This window comes from Clytia hemisphaerica, unplaced genomic scaffold (genome assembly GCF_902728285.1).
Source record: "Clytia hemisphaerica strain Z4C2 unplaced genomic scaffold, Clytia hemisphaerica genome assembly, whole genome shotgun sequence".
In the NCBI taxonomy this organism is placed as follows: Eukaryota; Metazoa; Cnidaria; class Hydrozoa; order Leptothecata; family Clytiidae; genus Clytia; species Clytia hemisphaerica.
This window is the reverse complement of record NW_027104390.1, coordinates 946,227-964,561: the sequence shown is the minus strand read 5'-3', so window position 1 is coordinate 964,561 and position 18,335 is coordinate 946,227. Positions and strand designations below refer to the sequence as shown.

Genomic DNA, 18,335 nt, shown 5'->3' with positions numbered 1-18,335 from the left:
ATACATCAAAACCAAATTAGCTTAATATGGTTACGCGTAAAAGAATTGCTTTCTCGAGATTTCTAAAGTCAATCGAGATCTGAGCACAAAAAAACTTTGCTATAATCTTGCTTGAAATATATTGAGACTTTAGTGTATTTTAAGGTTTTTCAGAATTTAAAGTTCGGGGGAGAATTATTATAGCATAGAATTATTAAATTATTTTAGCACTTCCACTTTCTTCCATTAAATATTTTGATTTTTGAGGAGTTCGGTGGCTTCTAGGCTATATTCCAAGCCCGATTGAAAAAATTTTGAGCTTTTAAATCCTGAGATCCTAAGGTCCTAAGTGTTAAGTCTCGTGTTAAAACTCAGAGTTAAAAATCTGTTTTCAAACTTTAGTTTAACACGCTTAAAAATCATTTTTGGTGTTTAAAATTTTGCAGGGAAATCTCCTTTGTCTCAAATATTTTGTGTGGGATTGTAGGTCTCTCATTGTGAATAACTCCGTTGCTGAAGCCATTTCCATCATAAATATCAGAAAGATTGGATTCGTAAATAAAGCTATATTCTTTACCATCGGGAGTACTCTGAAAATTTTTGCTAATATTTATGATAAGTGAGAATTTCTTAAGAATGTTTTGACAATTATCTTCGGAAAATTAACTCCTACGGTTTTTCTACGTTCCTGGAGTGTTCAACGCTGTGCTTTTTCAAGTTTATTTAATTATATGTTTACATTTTCTCAGTCATTTAAGAGTGGTCTGGATGCTAGAGCTTGCTGCGTCTTGTGGTTTAGACATAATTACATTTACTCATAGAGAAAAATATTCCTATTGAGAATAGGTGTAGGCAAGCAGAGAAATGATTTATTTCCTTAAAACAGATAAATATTTTTAAACATTCAAAATTGATAAGCCCCTGTCTGAAATTTTTTGAGACCTGCTCTAGACGTTATACTTGATATTATACACCTTTTCGACCGTAGCCGCCCGCCAATTACCGTGTGGGCATTTTTCTCCCTAAACTCGATCCAATCCTTTTTTGACACCTTTTTCTATTATCTATGGATGCGAAAAAAAAGACTGGGACGTTTTTAGGGTGGTAAAACAGACAAAAAAATGCAGGTGCGGTAATTGGCGACTACGGTCGAAAAGGTGTATTTTACCTAACATGTTTTACTATGCCTTTCTATTGACAGAATTACACAAAGCATGACTCATTGAGGGTAGCCAATGTTAGATGCAAAATTTTCTACTAACTAATACAGTTGAATCTCTCTAATTCGACTGGTGGTGCGGCTGGTTTTAATTAAGAGAGTTTTTATTGACATGAAATTTTTCAAGATTCGTGTTAATAAAATGACTAGTAATATTCGTGTGATAAGGTAATATCTATAATTTGAGTCTCTCTGTAATTCGAACTAATAAAATTCCTTGGATGAGTTCGAATTAGAGAGAGTCAACTGTACAACCCTTGTCATACCCTTTCCATGAACAGGGTCACCTAATCTTTAAACCATATGCCAAGATTGCGAGCGGTAGTGCTTTTTCAAAAGAGATGTTATATTTTCTGTCACAGTTATTTTCTCAGTGAGTAAGATTTTCGCTGTCTGTGTCCTACGCAATAATTCCAAGGAGAAGATTTTCTCATTTTTTGTTTTCTCAGCAGCATTCTTACTTTGCCTGTGCAGAAAGATATATTCCTAGAAGCTTTAACAGTGCTCATGTGACGTTGGTTAGACATAATTATAATACCTCCCACACGGGACCCACATTTATTCACTTACGAGATATGTTACACATGATTCACATATTAAATTTGTAAATGCCATCCAGGGCTTTAGCCGGTGGATACTTAACAATCCCTGTGTATTGATGAGTGTGAATACGTACTTGATGCATCGAACTGAATTATTTGACCAGCGATTTGCAATGCAAAGGTTACAGAATCACATCAAATGTAGTCAAAACATGTGAATACTCGAAAAAGTTCACGTGTTTTTATTCCCATTTCACATGCCCTACAGCTTCAGTTGATAACTTTATTAGTGTCAATAAATTCGAACCAATCAGAAATAAAAATCATGTAACAAGTACATAAAAATTTCGAGTAAAAACGTGATGTACTTTTTTCGTGTCTTGGACCGCCGAGATTCGTCGTTCACCGGGCCTAAATAAGACCACTGTGACAATAAAAGCACTTCCCAGAGGTTTTAATTTTCGATTTTTTTGTGAACCCCGACCTTTTTAAAACCTACAATCAAGGTCATAATATTTGAGAAAAAAGGGAAATCCACCGGGAAGTTTTTGAACCACAATCGATCTGTAAGTGCTCTGAAGTAGGTTGGAAGGGTAAATTTTTAACTCTGAGTTTTAACGCTAGACTTAAGAGACCTTAGGATCTGAGGATCCAAAAGTTCAAAAATAGTCCAATAAGACTCAGAATATAGCCTGGAAGTCCGCCAACTCCTCCCAAATTGAAATATTCGATTAAATTAAAGAGATAGCCCAGAATCGACTTTCTCGCCAGAACTTTAAATCTTGAAAAACGTTAAATTAACCAAAATTCTCAATATAATATGACCTTTATTGTACTACCCATTAGATATTTTCAGCTGTTTAAAAACAGTCCATTATTTTTCTCCAAGTTGCCTGAATTTTAGACTATATCTATCTTGTGTTTTTGGTATTCAGTAGTTCGATTTCCAAACCCCTTGAAATTGGGACCCTTATTTAGGAAATTTCAATTTGAAAATTTTCATTTCCATTCCGTTTATCCAAAGCCCACACGGTGTATTAGATACCCGAGAGAATTTTACTTTTAAAATGATTCTTTAAAAGTTATTCCTGTTTTGACTCATTGCATCGAAATCTTTGTAATGTTGATATATATTGGTGGGAGATTATTCAAAAGGGAGAGAAACCTGGTAGCATATAAGCGGGAGTATCACAGTTACCGGTCGGGACGCCCTCTACCCCCTGTCGGCTTGATTCTACACTGAGTTTTTTGGGCACCAACACACAGGTATGAATCTTAATACACAAAGTTGGCAAAAATCCCGTCCCCATTGGAAAATTATCCTCTATTTTTCGTCCCCACTGAAAATAATCAAATAAACCAATCCTGCGAAGTATTTACTTTTCCCATTCCCACTGAAATTTCTGAATTTATAAGACAATGGAATTTAAATCCCCAGCCAAAAAAATCTGGGAAAATCAATCAATCAATCCCCATCAAGTTTCAGCACTGGCTGAAAAGATCATACCGGGTCTGTGAGAATGGGGTGCCTTAATTGTTGCTTTGTACAATACCTCATTCTCGTTCAATTCGTCTGCATGGGATTTATCTCCCATGGCAGCAGATTTTGGTTCTTGCAGCGTGCTCAGAGTTTTTCTCTCCGATGTACAACCACTTTATCTACTAGTAAAAACACTATAGAACAAACAGAAGCTTGTGAGAGTGGGAGGAGAAATTGTTTCAAAATGCGTAACTTTGTCGCTCATCAAAAATTGTTAAAATTGCAAAATGATGAGTAGATTTTTGTGCTAAACTCATGCTGTACTGTAGAAGGGAAGAATTTACCTCAAATATTTCCTATTCGTGGGCACATAAACTATTATATATGAAGTTGTCGAGAGGAAGGGAGGGACGTAGTAGCCCTTCATGAAGTCTTTTTCAATGCACACTTTTCTTTTATAAGAACAAACTATATAAGAACATAAGGCTTCGATGACCAAAATATTAAGAATAAGCTAAGAACATTTTAAGGCCTTGTGGATTCTAAAACACCCGATTTCTTATAGGGAAATGAACAAACATACTCACAAAATGGTGAAAATAAGAACATGTTAAGAATATTTTTAAGGCTTAGAACTCAAAAAGTTAAAAACATCCAAAGCTTCAAAAATGTTGGATGTTCTTACAAAAAAAATTTGCCCACTTTAGAAATTATAAGACTGCTAACAACAGCACTGTCATAAATTCTTAGTCGATTACTGGGCTGACAGGGAATATTTTCTTTGATGTGAATACTTAGATAATAAATTAAATATCAAAATGGTAAAAATATTCATTTTTACATACTGTGACAGTTTTAAGCTGACGTCTTTAAAAGAGTTTAAAAAGAATTATCAAAAAGTTTTGTAACATTTTTTTCTGATCGCTGATGTGATATATAATTTTTGATTTAAAGAAATTCCTCAAAAACTGCTTTTAAAAAACTCAAAGACAATAATTTGAGGTAACATTATATACCTTTATTCATCGAGGAATCTTTTTTTATATAATTTCTTTTGAGTAACTGCCTCGTATCACCGAACCCAACGAGGTAGTCAGTAACTACATATCTCAATGTCTAAGAGTCTAATTTCAAAAACCTTTTTGCCCTTCCGGCCAAACCCGCTCCTTAGATACTGTTTGTAGCAAATTAAGTTCCTACATGAAATCTAGATCCACCCCTGCATCCAATACACGTCCTGCTAGAACAATGATACGCTGGAGTCTCATCATTCAATGGCTAAATCATATTCCCAAGTGAACACTTAGTGTGGAGGTAAAAACAGCCCTGTGTCACAGATCCGCTGGGAACCCGTCCCCACAGAAAAATTTGGCAAAAATTTGATCCCCGGTGGCAAAATATGCTGGAATTTCATCCCCACTAGGGAATTGACTTTGATTTCATCCCCATTCAAAATTCAATGTTTAAAAATTGCACTTTAAAACTATCTCCACTGAATCTTTTAATCTTGGAATAATGAAATTTCTATCCCCATTGGGATTTCGATAGGAGTTTTTACTCCAACTGAGGAAAAAAGTTTCACCGGGGCTGTGAGACAGGGGTGTTGGGTGTTTCAATGACTACACTGAAATCATATTTCCAAGTGCACACTTATTGTGAGGTTAAAATTAAGTAGACGAATGCCAGTGGGGATGATGATTGCTTGTCAGCCAAGAATCCATTAGTTTAGTATTTTCAGTATAAAAACACTATACTATAATAAGCAAAATTAGGGTTTGAACTTCTTTTTTTTTCTTCACAGGGACCAGGCCTGTTACATTGAGCATTGGGGTATGAACGTTTATCCTCGTCAGCTTCTCGATGAGAAAATTAAAGTGTTACTTTAAATCAACTGGAACGAACTTGGCTGATAAAAATGTTTAGAATATGTGTTGAAAAGAAAACAAATTTCCACATATTTTTGTCCACAAATCACAGATTTAAATCTTTGATATTGTCAAAGCACGGAGGTATATGCAATATATGAATTGCAAAAAAGTTATTTCAAATAATTGAATCTTTTAATTTTGTGGTATAACCGCATGTTTTATCTAAAGGGAGTTCCCATTACTCCACTTGTTGTCGAGATTTTTTTCGTGATTTTCCACGATAGTAGAAAAGCTATTTTCATATTTGATAAAACTGACTTTCCATTCTATAATACGGTAAAAACTGGTATATTAGTATTTACTGATAAAAAAACAGGCTAACAAGGTAAGAGTTATCCACATCTTTACGGCTCTTGCCCTAACTTACGTAGACACTTTTTATGAGACGTGTTTTAAACGTCCTCGAGGAGTCTCGGGATGAACTAGTACAGTATGAAAGAAAAACAAAGAAAATCTTTTTTCAGCCAAATTAGCTTTGATTTTGTATAATATTTTGTAAACTGAAAAACACCTTCGTAGCTCAGTAAGTATACGGTATTCTAAAAAGTAGGTTAAAAACAGAAAGAGCTGCAATGGCGATCGAATATCTTGTATTTAGTGTGTAGGGCTTTTAAATTCACGTTTACGGTTTAAAAACTCCTGTGAATAACCCAAAAGTCAGTTTAAGAAGGCCGAGATTTCATGGTTATTTTCCTCACCACTCAGAGACGATGCTTTTTTATTGGACCACTGAAACAGGGGTGTTATCAATGTTTATCCCTATGTTGCGAAGGTTATGGATGTTTAAAGGAAATGTTCAGGCCTGGCGGAAGCAGGGAGACTGGGAAAATTTTGAGCAAATTAGTTTTTTTTTCTCTCAAATTCCTCTAGCGAATTTCATCTCATTTTGACACTTCAGGCTCCCCATTTTTACGGTTGTTGCTAAGGAGGTGTGTATAAACCTTGTGACTATACTTTAGATAAGAACATAAGGCTCAATTTTTGCCAAAACTTTAAAAAAATAACACCCTTGTCTCATAGACCCGGTGGAACTTTTTTCCTCGGTGAGGATAGAAATTCCTATTGAAATCCTAATGGGGAAATCGATTCTATTGTTCCAAGGCTCAAAAATCCAGTGGGGATAGTCTTGGAGTGCAATTTTTGAGCATTAAATTTTGAATGGGGATGAAATCAAAGTCAATTTCCTAGCAGAGCGGAAGTGGGACCCAACGGGTCTGTGACACAGGGGTGTAAAATAAGAAATGACTGAGAAAAATGCTCAATGCAACCCTCTTTTAAGTCAATGAATGAAGTAAGCATAATAAGAACATTTTAAGAACATTTAAGCCTTGAAATCACAAAAAAATAAGAACAGCCAAGGCTTTACTCATTGCTTAAAAATTTACTCATTAAAAGAAAGTGTACTTGGAAGTAGATATTTATTTTTATGTATCTATAGAAACGTTAAAATTTTCCCTCGTCAAAGGCAAATACCGAAAAAAATACTAATGCCTACCCACTCAAATTGACTGCCCTATTTATAAAGTAACAAGATTAAAATTTCTAAGCCCACGATAGATCAGAGATATGTCTTTTTAGTAGCTTCCATATCTTTTAATAATAAACATAAAAATTTTTATGAGGTATATTTTCTCATACCACGGATATGCTATGTTTTGCATATTTGATCATTTGTGTGGTCAAAAATGTCCACGCAAATATAACCCAAAAAAGTTGATAAAAAAATACTGTGTTTTGACTCAAATTGTAATATGATTAAAAAGCCCACTCGAATGTCCATTACATGCTCAAATCAGTTTCTTTATTATGCTACTTATGCTAACTGGATGTAGTGCAAAGTGCAAAGTGAGCGCAATCAGTAACGGTACACATAAGGTCGTGAAATCAACCCCCAGACTCTAATAAATAGTACCGAACGGTACTTGATGTATCTGTTTGATGATCAATAGTTAAGGAAAGGGTCAAGGAAGTAGAGCAATCAAGGGAGAAGAGGTTGTGTCCTCCTCTCTATCTTCAGGTAGACAGTTATCGTAAAAGGTCACTGAGACAGGGGTGTATTAAATCTCAAATATTTTCTCTACTGTATAGTTTACAGTATTACCCTATTCTAATCATTTTTAAGATAGCAAGAGAAAAACACAATCTGAACAAGATGTCAGAGTCATTTTTGTCAGAGTAATACCTATTAATGCTCTTTGAAGCTGGCTTTGGAAAAATGTTTTGTGGTTAAGTAACTTTTACCCTCACCGTATTGCCTATATCAAACCCTGCCTGTATGCTAAATTAGTTCGATGAATTAACATTCTTTCAAAAACTTGATTTAAAGTGACTAGAATAAGTCAATAAAAGAAAATCCACAAAGACCACGCCCAAAAATTAAGGAATTTAAGAATTTAGTTAAATTTACTCTTTCACTGAAAGTACAAATGACAAAAAGAATTATGGATGGTTTTTGCAGATCCTTTTGATTCTAATTATAGAATAAGTCTGTAGCTGGCATATGTAATCCACTTTTAAAAGAGGTCTCTGTGTCACAGACCTGCTGGGACCCCAGTCCTACTGAAAAATTTGGCCTAAATTTCGTCCCCGGTGAACAAAATTGACTTTTATTTCATCCCCATATTCGAAATTTAATGCAAGAATTTACTGTCCAAAACCATCCCCACTGGATATTTTAAGCTCGGGAACAATAGAATTTCTATCCCCATTGGGATTTCGATAGAAGTTTTTACCCCCGCTGTGGGAAAAAGTTCCACCGGGGCTGTGAGACAGGGGTGTTAAAAGGTATTTATCCTCAAAGATTTTATAAACACAAATCAATCACAGAACACCCTCTTCTCACAGACCCGGTGGGATTTTTTCAGCCAATGAGAGTTAGACCAAAACTCAAAGGGGATTAATATTCCCATGTTTATTTTATGGCTGGAGATTTGAATTCCATTGTTTTCGAGACATAAAATACAGTCAGGATGGAAAAATAGCACACTATTTTGCAGTGAGGATTTACTTTTTTTCAGCGGGGACAAAAATATAGTCAATATAGTATAATTTTCCACTGGTGACGTGTTTTGGCCGATTTTTCAAATGGGAAAGGGTCTGTGAGAAGTGAGTGTCACAGATATTGATTTAAGTAGAATTGAAACTTTTGCCAAAGAAGATCCTTAAAATTCGAAATTCGGGGCTGAGTGGGTAAAAATTCTTGAAACTCGAATATTTTTAGTTTTGGAATTCTTATGAAAAGATTTCTTTTAAAAATAATACCAAGTAAAATTTTATAATTTTATAAACAAAAGAAGATAAACTCATAATACTTGAAAAGTATTAAATTTTAATACTTCCAATTACTTTAAAAATGAAAATCTTTGAATGAAGGAAGCCCAGAAAACTGACTCATGTAAAAGTTGATGTTCTGAATAGCAAACAAAAACCCGTTTGAAAAAAGTTGACAATAACATTTCAAAATGATTTGAAACTTTTAGTATTGAAGCGATTGTGTAGCAATCTTAAATAGTAAACACCACAATCAATTAAACAGTGTTCAAACACTACTCACAAAATTAACTTGATCATAGTCAGCCTTAAACTTATGAGTAAGGAAAATAAATGCCTGGGTGACACCGGGTATACGCATTACTGATGCATTAATAATATTTGGAGGGTGGCAGGCTGTCCTTGGGCTTGACTCACCTACTTCTGCGAGTCGCCCTTGTTTAGGCGGCCTCCATATTATAAAGGTAAAAATACTTTATACAAAGCTGTAATGCTTTAAAAGGAAAATCTTTGAAGGAAGGAAGCCCAGAAAACTGACTTCTGTAAAGTTTGGTGTTCTAAATAGCAAACAAGGATCAGTATGTAAAAAATTGACAAAAACATTTCAAAATGACTTGTAACTTTTAGTATTGAAGCGATTGTGTAGCAATCTTATATAGTAAACACCACAATCAATTAAGCAGTGTTCAAACACTATTCACGAAATTAACTTAATCATAGTCAGCCTTAAACTTATGAGTAAGGAAAATAAATGCCTGGGTGACGCCGGGCATACGCATTACTGATGAATTAATAATATTTGGAGGGTGGCAGGCTGTCCTTGGGCTTGACTCGCCTACTTCTGCGAGTCGCCCTTGTTTAGGCGGCCTCCATATTATAAAAGTAAAAATACTTTATACAAAGCTGTAATGCTTTAAAAGGAAAATCGTTGAAGGAAGGAAGCCCAGAAAGTTGACTCTTGTAAAGTTTGGTGTTCTGAATAGCAAACAAAGATCAGTATGTAAAAAATTGACAAATACATTTCAAAATGGACTTAAAACATTTTGTTTTGAAGTTACCTCAGACGGTATTATGTGCTTCTTTTATAAGGATAATCAACCTTTGGTTTAGCCTCAGACGCTCTTTATTTTTTCCAAAACTTTTGGACAATACTATTATTTATATGTTTAGTTTTCTTAGATTTAAAATGATCTTGAATTCGGGATTTTAGTTCGCGATTGTGTTCTTATGTTATTCTTTGGTCAAGGCTCAGTCCCGCTTTCTTATATAAAAGGATGTGCTAAAACGAGAGACGCATCTTGCAGAAAATGCAATAGATATTTTCTTTGGAAGAGATCAAAAAGAATAGGGAGGGTGCCAGATTAAAGTCTCTGCCGATACGGGAGTCTTGAATCTAATTAAACGGTCTTTTGCACAGTGGTTCATTGGGGAAGAGATTATCAAAATTTAATTTCGGTATTTATTAACGGACTTTTTCCATTTTGCAATTTTATAAAGCAGACTCCCCTGTTATCATTTTGCAATTTGCATGACTGAAAGTTTAGAATAATTGAGGAATCTTTTTTAGCATGATAAAAAGACTTCATAAAAACACGAAGCTTGATTAAACCCCTTCTCATAGACAAAATATCGTCCCTGGTGGAAAATTTTCCTCCAGTTTTCTTCCCCACTGAAAATAATCAAATAAACCAATCCTCACTGCAAAATATTATGATATTTCTTCCCATCTTCACTGAATTTTCTGACTTGAAAACAAAAGAACTGAATTCCCAGTCATAAAAATATGGGAATATCAATAATCCCCGTCGAGTTTAAAGTCCGTTATTTTTATCCCCACTGGCTTGAAAAATCATACCAGGTCTGTGAGAAGGGGCTGTTTGATTTTGGAAAAACTAAGAACAACCCGAGACTGAGATTTCAAAAATGACTAATGAATTCGAAGCACCTTCATTCTTTTTTTGACCAATGACTGAATAAAGCAAGCATTAAAGGAAATACAGGTATATCAACCAACTGACCAAAATTGTGAAAGAAAATAAAGGAACGTGGAGAATTTTAGTAATATTATTAGAAAGGCAAAGATTTTTTTTAAATCTAAAATTTCGAGTTATAGGGATTCGGAATAAGCAGACTGTTAGTACATGGTCATATTGAAAAAGTAAAAGGTAGCAAAGGTTGTGAGGGCTCATGACCTTGGGGAATGAGATATTGCGTGAGGTGTACTCAAAAACCACCCAAAAGATTGAAATCTCTATGTTCAATTGAATCCAGTATTTTCATTGAATTATAATAAAAATTCAACGGTCAAAATAGTCATGCAAAAGAAAGTCATGATGTCAACCAATTTCGGACCCTCTCTTTCTCTATCATAGAAAATACGTTTTGTAAATTCTATATAGACTCTAGAAATTCAACTGGGTCAAAATTTAAATCTCCTGAACTGCATAACCCCCCTGTCTCACTAGAATCCCATCCCCACAGTGGAGATAAAAGCTTCTATCGAAATCCCAATGGGGATTACCCTGAGTATCAGAGGTTAAGTTTTCAAAGAAAATATTAACCTCTGAAGACAAATAATAGACATTTTATCGCGCATGTGTCAATCTAATCACTGTACAAAAAATCAAAGATGAAGAGCAAATATTACCATATTAATGTCTAGCAGACTGTATCAGTATGCAGTTTACTATTTACGAATTCCCCAGAAACCTCCAAGTGTAGTTGAAATGAGTTAATTTCGAAAGAAATCTTTTACATGATCCCCAAATGTATAACAGTAATTACTAAACTTTTAATTATGGAAATGTCACTTTAATTGAATCGAAATAATAGACAGACTTTATGTTATGATTCTCTATCACTGACTCTTTTTTCAAAGCATTGATGACATTTTGTAAGTTGTGTTTTCAACGACGGGAATAAAAATATCGACTATGACGCTCATCCAAGATCTTGGATGGTCGTCATGGTTACTTTTGTCTTCGCTGATTGCGCGATGAATAGAATCTCGATTCGTCGGCACAGCGTAAATATATGATTTTGAGCTGTGCTTTTCACGGTAAATGGGGATGGAAATTCTTTTGTTCAAAGGCCAAAATAATCAAGTGTTTTCTGAAATGCAATTTTTTTCCTTGAATCTCAAATGGGGATAGAAACAAAGTCAATTTCTCAGTATGGCTAAACTTGTGGGGTATTTTTCAAACCGTGGACGAATTTTTGGTCAAATCTTCCGCCAGTGGGGCTGGGGTTCCAGCGGGTATGTGACACAGGGATGTTGTATAGAAATTTTGAAGTTGAGTCAAAGCTTGCTCATTTGAAATTCTCAACCTTACATTTAGTACCCTACAAGTCAATCTTACATTTAGTAAAGTCGTTGAAATATTAAAATTTTCCCACTCAAACAAAAACCATATCCCTATAGGAGCACAAACTCATAAGAAAATTCCAGCAGCCTATGTTTCTACATGACCTTAGATGAATATGGGGGGGGCGACCATGTCTAAATGCATGCATATACAGTTGAGTCTCCATAAATCGAGCACGGCCGGAGATTAAAAATTTGTTCGAGTAAAAGAAATTTCAAATTATTGAGTACGGTTAATAAGGCATTGTTATCTGAAGGGACGAGAAAGCTTCTTCGAGTTAAGGAAAGATTCGAGTTATAAAGGTTCGAGTACTCGACTGTATTATGCGTGAAGAGCATCCCATTTTGTGTTCTCTTTGGCGAGAATGTTGAATAATCTGGTTGATACGTGAGGATTTCAGATTCCGAGATAAAATGAGTTATTGTTAATTGCTATGTATCTTATTTGTATCCAGACCATGATACACCGCGATATAAACACGGAACAATACAACACGCGATTGAAATGACACGACATCTATGTATTATGTCTATCTATTATGTCTGAATCATATATCATCTAGCTGGGTCATCAGTCAAAAGGTTTCTCTTAGAACTTAAGCGCATTTCCTATTGATGCATAATTGCACTCGAAAATAGTCAATCTTCCGGTTCAAAGTTAACAGGCTATAGTTGAAAAACCATTTAATTTTCCAGCCGAAAAGCTATCGTTGTTTGAGAAATCTTGGGCAATGATAGTTTTCAAACGGTAAAACCAAAGGTTGAGGTTTAGAGTTGGAAATGTAGGGCATCAGAGATGGTTAGATACCTACCTTAAAAGGTTAAATTTTAGCGATAAGAAATTTTTGCGAATTTGGTGAATTTTTTATGCAATTCGCCAAAATATCTTTCCGCCAATATTTCTTCTCTTAAGGTAGTCTCATTCATATCAAGTCACACCCCCGTCTCACAGACCCGGTTGGACTCCTCACCCACTGGAAAATTTGGTCGATATCTCGTCCCGGCTGGGAAAAATACCCTACAATTTTAGCCCAACGGTGAAAAATGATTTCACTTTGATCTCATCACCATTTAAAATCCAATGCAAAAATTGCTCTCCAAAACCAAGCCCATATGGCCCCATTGGAATTTTAATAGAAATTTTATCCTGATTGTGGGAAAAATTCTACCGGGCTATGAGACAGGGGTATTAGGTCTACAGAGATGTCTTCTCGCTCTGGCAAAAACCTTCAAAGTTTATCCAAAAGTCAGATTGACCTCATATACATTCCGATAGTTTTTTTAGTTCTGGTATTTCCGTTAAAACAGCAAGAAAATAAGGCTCCCTGATCTTTTTTAAATAAAGTACATGACACACCTTGTTAAAAACAATTATCAGGAAATATCCTAGCTACTGACCCAGCTGGCACACAACGTTGTTTGCCAGCTGGGGAGAGGATGATTGATGTTGTAAAGTAAAATCTTAAAAAAATGACAGTTGAAGCTTGGAAGGTTTTATAAAAAATCTCTACAAGGGCCTGGAAGATTAACATCGCCTACGCGCAGAATTTACATCATTGTTGATAAACTTAAGGACGCTCCCGCTGATTGATGGCTTAATTAAGAACAGTTGGAGTAAAAAAATACGTGCTGTATATACGAATCAATAAATTTTTCCAAAGCTAAAATATGTAATAAATTTCATATGATCAAAATTGAAACAAAATTATATTTCAGGGTCAAATATTTATAATGATAAACGAAGAACGAGTGAAGTTCATTTGAATCAATATATCTTTTCCACGATAGGTCATAAATCTCGAACGATCGAAATTGAAACAACATTACATTACAAGGGGGGGGGGGGGGGGGGGGGGGGGGGGAACCTTTACAAATAAATTTCAGGGACAAACCTTTATCATTACTGAAGAACGAGTGAAGTTCATTTGAATCAATATATCCTCCCACAATTAGACTAAATCCCTAAAAACAAAAACAAATTTCTAGCTATCAAAAATTGAAACAACATTATATTTCAGGGACAAATACCTTTAATCATTACTGAAGAACGAGTGAAGTTCATTTGAATCAATATATCCTCCCACAATTAGACTAAATCCCTAAAAACAAAAACAAATTTCTAGCTATCAAAAATTGAAACAACATTATATTTCAGGGTCAAATATTTATAATGATAAACGAAGAACGAGTGAAGTTCATTTGAATCAATATATCCTCCCACAATTAGACTAAATCCCTAAAAACAAAAAAAAATTTCTAACAATCAAAAATTGAAACAACATTATGTTTCAGGGTCAAATATTTATAATAATAAACGAAGAACGAGTGAAGTTCATTTGAATCAATAAATCCTCCCACAAACAGACTAAATCCCTACAAACAAAAACAAATTTCTAGCTATCAAAAATTGAAACAACATTATATTTCAGGGTCAAATATTCATAATGATAAACGAAGAACGAGTGAAGTTCATTTGAATCAATAAATCCTCCCACAATCAGACTAAATCCCTACAAACAAAAACAAATTTCTAGCTATCAAAAATTGAAACAACATTATATTTCAGGGTCAAATATTTATAATGATAAACGAAGAACGAGTGAAGTTCATTTGAATCAATAAATCCTCCCACAATCAGACTAAATCTCTACAAACAAAAACAAATTTCTAGCTATCAAAAAGTGAAACAACATTATATTTCAGGGTCAAATATTTATAATGATAAACGAAGAACGAGTGAAGTTCATTTGAATCAATAAATCCTCCCACAATCAGACTAAATCTCTACAAACAAAAACAAATTTCTAGCTATCAAAAATTGAAACAACATTATATTTCAGGGTCAAATATTTTTAATGGTAACTGAAGAACAAGTGAAATTCATTTGAATAAATAAAGCTTTTCCACAAATTAAATACGGAACAAATAATCTCGAACGATTGAACTTGAGACAAAATTTATATTTCAGGTCAAATGCCCCATAATGGTAACTAAAGAACGAGTGAAATCGTGAAATTTATAAGAAATCCTCCAAAAAACAAACCCCTAGACTGTGGTGCTATCGTTATAGAACGCTCTACAATTTCTCCTTAAGAATCTCTATCTTTTTTGAAGAACCAAGAACCATCCTACAAAAAATCCCGTCTATCACCACTAAGTAATCGGGGATAGAAAGCTCTCTTCCACATACCTTAAAGCCCCCCCCAGCGGTTTGTGTGAATGCGTGAATGGGCTTTTTCACTTGCGTAAATGCGTGAAAATTGAAAAATAATTTGTGTGATTGCGTGAATTGAAGGTCCGCTAGGAGGGGGCCATCATTAAACTCCCTGGATATTTGGCTCGTGGAAAGAGGTTTACGGTGGAAAAGGATTGTGGATGGAAGGGTCTCGACCAGGAGTTTTGCTTTATTTTTGATAGACTGGCCTATGAAAAATTAATTTTGGCGAATTCTAGCTTCTAGACCAGACGCCGGAGAATTCTGAGCAAGTATACTCTGTATTGATTAGCATAGCGTAAGTTAGCGTGAATATGTACTTGAGTCGAATTTTTAGACCGGTGAATTTATTTTTTACTCTTTTTGAACCGGCAAAATTTGCCGCGTGCATGGACATGTGATCGAGTAGGAAAGTTTGGATGAGAAAAAAAAGAAAGCACTCCATCATACATGTTTATTACAAAAGTTAATTTTAATGCATGAAGGTCTATAAAAAACATTCCTGTCTCGCAGCCTGGTGGAACTTCTTTCCTCAATGGGGACAAAAGCTCCTATTGAGTGCAATTTAGTGCAATTTTTAAACATTGAATTTCCAATGGGAATGAAATCAAAGTCAATTTCCCAGTGGGGCTGAAACTTCAGGGTATTTTTTCACCGGGGACGAAATTTTTGCAAAATTTTCCAGTGGGGCTGGGGTTCTATGTAGTGGGTGTGTGACACAGGGGTGTTAAAAATCAATGGAAAATTTGTTTTTGACTCGATACTTTTTTCCCGGGCACCTTGTATAGTACCCACGAAAATGTCTTCCTCTAAAACACTGTACAAGCCATGGGTTGTATGACATATTCACTGATTTATATCAAGATTGTGGTATATCAAGGTTGTGGTTATTCAAGGTTGTGGTAAATCGATATTAGGCATGCTATGGATTTCATCATCACATATCACATGATTTAAGATTCATTTACAAAGAGATCACGAATTAACGATGAAACCATGATAAATACCTTTCCGTGTTCTTATCTTTTTGACACTTTGTTCTTATCCTGTTTTTATTTATAGGGTGAATTTGAGGTATATTCTTCGAGCCATAATATATTTTTCACATGAATGTAAATTTTTCCCTAAGACCTTGGGATATATTGAATTTCCCTTTGCTTACGTATAGTGTTTCGAAAACGTCATTTTAAGATCCTCCTAATAAATAAAAGCTGTACAAGGTCGGGCACATTCTAAAAAATAATCGGTCTTGCTCAAGCCACCATAGTAGGCCACCATAGTACTTCTCAGCAAGTTCGACCCATGGAGTATTTATTACTCTTCTACCAGAACTAGGAAATCACAAGAAATTCCCAAATTTTCACTGGGCACCAACGTGTGAAGCTGTAACACGAGATTTATTGTGTTCCTCTAAGATTTAGTAAATTATCAACTGTCACCTTCGAGAAAAACTTTCTCTGGCCAAATATGTAGGGTGATGCCGTTGTTGCACGGCTCAAAAAGAAGATACATACACTACACAATATATTATCAGGCAATATATTGATAATATATTTCTGAGTGACGAAAAGGTGCCTGCAATATATTGTCAGCTCAATTTACAATATCTCAACAATATAGGGGATTGTTTACAGAAAGAAAATACTTTTGAAATATTTCCTTTCCAGAAGGAAATATTTGTTAAAACGGTAATTTTTCTTCTTCTCCAAGTCTAGCTCGGTTTTGGTCAATTTCGTGAGTTTGTACATGAGTCTCTTTTTAAATCAAGCTCCGGCGGTAAAAACAGTAGGATGTTCTTTTTTCGAGGCGGAAGACGTCATTTTTTCAAGACACGTCGTATGAAATATGCGTACGGTGGTCTATTCTCCTTGCCGATCGGAAAACGTCACCCGGTCCGAAAGCGTATTGTTGATCGGACCATACTGCTTTTTAACAGTCATAACAAAGATGGAGGCAAAAAATAGACAACAAATGTTGCTCTTTCGCTATTTTTCTTTGGTTTTTATGCTTTCATGAGTTGAATTGGATCATGTTTTTTGTACGATTGTCTGGATTTGATGTTTCGTTTACATACTCTTGGTGTGAGAGATACAATCTCTTATCTTGATGGTCTTGGAAAAACAGGACATTTTGTCATTTTGTTTGTCAACTTTCACAACAAGCTAACTTCAATTTTGCCTGTATATTTACCTAAAGTGATTGTGGATAAATCTGACCATGTTATACCTGAAAAATAATACTTGCGACATCAAAAAAGTTTGAACTCACTTTTATGGTATGCACCACCCAATGCGCAATGGTCAGATGGCGATATGGTTGGTGATGAACTATGTTATGATTTAGCTAGCTTTGAGCTAAAAATTTAAACATGGAGCAAAATTGACTGGTTAATGATTGAATTTCCCTTGGTGTTTTTATCTACAACAATGAATTAACTGGTTAGTGACAGTCGGTGAAAACTCTTTTTGTGGGGAAAATTCTGTTGCGGCTCACAGAACTGTAATTTCTAACTTTTTAAGCTGATATAACCAGAACACCTTGGCCAATATGAAGAATGTTAACTCTTAAAATTTTGATTGTATTGAATATGGAGTTAAACAATTGGAATCATTGTCTTGAACTTGGTACTTGGAGATTTTCTTCCCCGTGCATTTATAATGTGGAAAACTTTGGTCAAGGAGATTTTTTTCCACGTGTGTTTTAAACGTGGAAACTTTTGTTGTGAATTTGGAGATTTTCTTCCCCGTGCATTTAAAACGTGGAAAAATTTGGTTGTGAATTTGTAGATTGTTTTCCGCGTGCGTTTTAAAGGCAAAAGGTTGAAACTTTTGTTATAAATTTGGAGATTTCTTACATGTGCATTAAACGATGGAAAACTTTTGTAATGAATTTATTTTCTTCAATACGCGTTGAAAACGTGGAAAAACTTTATAAATTTGGAGATTTCTTACACGTGCATTTAAAAGATGGAAAACATTTGTTATGAATATATATTTTCTTCAATGTGCATTTAAAACTTGACATTTTCTTCCACATATGCATTTAAAAAATGAAGAAAACTTTGGTGTCAATTGACAATTTTTCAAGTGATTTCCTGACCTGGCATGACAACTTTTTTCCTTTTTGTCATTCTTTCATTTCAAATATTTCCCCTTTTTGGCTAATATTTCTAGCAATAAGCGCTTATAATAAAATGATATAATTATGCACTATCCAAAGGCCTTTTGATGTGTTCAATAACACAACACTCTACTCAGCGAGTGCGACGCCGGGTGACAGCTAGTATAATACTAAAATCCAACTAAAGTCCACCTTCTCTCGGGTACCTAATAGCCGGGG

General features: G+C 34.8%; 1 protein-coding gene and 2 non-coding genes across 5 annotated transcripts in view; 2 read left to right on the top strand and 1 right to left on the bottom strand.

Moving 5' to 3' along the window:
* The window catches only part of LOC136819854 (uncharacterized), a 190,655-nt gene that overhangs the window by 44,803 nt on the left and 127,517 nt on the right, over positions 1-18,335 (bottom strand). The gene's annotated exons all lie outside the window — the stretch shown is intronic.
* On the top strand, positions 8,722-8,873 carry LOC136819881 (U12 minor spliceosomal RNA). The gene has a single exon (XR_010848495.1). It is a non-coding gene; the product is annotated as a U12 minor spliceosomal RNA (small nuclear RNA).
* LOC136819880 (U12 minor spliceosomal RNA) lies at positions 9,140-9,291 on the top strand. The gene has a single exon (XR_010848494.1). It is a non-coding gene; the product is annotated as a U12 minor spliceosomal RNA (small nuclear RNA).